At 42.8% G+C, this 1577-nt stretch overlaps 1 long non-coding RNA gene across 1 annotated transcript; it reads left to right on the top strand.

The window, feature by feature from the left end:
• Positions 1–261: 261 nt before the first annotated feature.
• On the top strand, positions 262–946 carry LOC146556334 (uncharacterized). Its single transcript, XR_014888976.1, has 2 exons — positions 262–657; positions 745–946. It is a non-coding gene; the product is annotated as an uncharacterized LOC146556334 (long non-coding RNA).
• Positions 947–1577: the final 631 nt, after the last annotated feature.

Consider the following 1577-nt stretch of genomic DNA (forward strand, 5'->3'; position numbering starts at 1 on the left):
AGAAACTGATGGACATTATGAACAATGCTGGGCATCCTCTGCACACGGCCATTAACAATCAGAAGAGTCTGTTCAGTGACAGGTTGCTTCTCCCCAAGACAAGAACTAACAGACTTAAAAACTCCTTTGTCCCACACGCCATCAAACTGTTTAACTCCTCTCTGGAGGGGAGAGGGAGGGGAAACAGGAGGACAAAGGAGGGGGGAACAACTAAGCTGTAGTGCCTCTTCACCTCACTGTACAATACCTTTTGTGCAATACTTTTGTAAATAGTCAACAGTGCAATAGACAATACTTGAAATGTGAAATTCACTTGTATTTTTATTTTTTATTCCTATTTATTCTATTTATCCCCTTTGTATATTTTATTTATTGTCATGGTCTGGGTCTGATGACCCAGAGCTCATGTATTTCTTGTATATGTTTTTCCATATGTTATGGTGGTTTTCTCTCCCTTTTTGTCCTTTCTCCCTGGGTGCTCCCGGATGTTTTGGGGTCGCTGAGGGGACTGCGACCCGGAAGTGTTCCCGCACTGGGGACTGCCGCACCTGCCGCCCATTAGCCCTCACCAGCTGCAGCTGATGGCTTCATGAGGGGCGCCTTATTTAAGAAGGTGGCGGAGCCCCAGTCGGCGCGGGATTATACTAAGTCGAACCTGTTAAGTACCTCCGTAGATTAGTGTGTTGTGATCGGCTTCGCTACTAAAGGCTGCCTGCTGAGCTGTGTGTGTTTTTGTGTCACCAGGAGTCGGGAGTCAGGAACGTCGTCACGAGGGGAAATCACAGAGTGGAATCGGGTTTTTGGAGTTGTCACCTTTTCACTGCTATGGACACGTGCACTGTGTGGGATTCTTGGAGGAATCGCCACAGGAGTCACAGTGCTTGAATTGTATATAGTTGTCGTTTCTGTCCACTCGCCATAAATAAATCCACTGTCCTTCACTTGAGTCTCGCGTTTGGGCCCTACTTTCTCTACAACTCCACGGTCTGCCGTCGCAGCCCGTGACATTTATATTGTCTCTGTATTTATATATATGTGTGTGTGTGTGTGTGTGTGTGTGTGTGTGTGTGTGTGTGTGTGTATGTATGTATGTATGTATGTATATAATATTCTGTAACTCTGTAACTTCTGTCGGTGCTGTGCTTTTTTGGAAATCGAATTTCCCAGAGGAACCCACCCGAGGGATTAATAAAGTTCTATCTTATCTTATCTTAGATTGCCCCACTCATTACGCAGAAAATAGGGTACATACAGACATCTATACATAAGATAAGAGATAACTCTTTATTGTCATTGCACAGTCATACATAGTACAGTAGTACAATGAAATTGGAAAACTGTCCTACGTCGGCACTACATATAACACAACACGACACGATATGACACATCACAACGCAACACAAACAACACAACACAGTATATTAACTTAGTATAAAAAAAGAAGAATAAGTGTATGTGTATTGCACACTAATTATTATTGCACCTTGTTATAAATATAAATATTATTATTGTTATTGTTTTAAACATTGTTACCTCCCCCCTAAAAAAGTCCAGGTAGGTATCCAGTCAGGTCAGCT

The sequence above is a fragment of the Mchenga conophoros genome, linkage group LG16, assembly GCF_057382185.1.
Source record: "Mchenga conophoros isolate Kocher_MC1m ecotype Shallow Benthic linkage group LG16, M_conophoros_male_GT1.1, whole genome shotgun sequence".
Taxonomy (NCBI): domain Eukaryota; kingdom Metazoa; phylum Chordata; class Actinopteri; order Cichliformes; family Cichlidae; genus Mchenga; species Mchenga conophoros.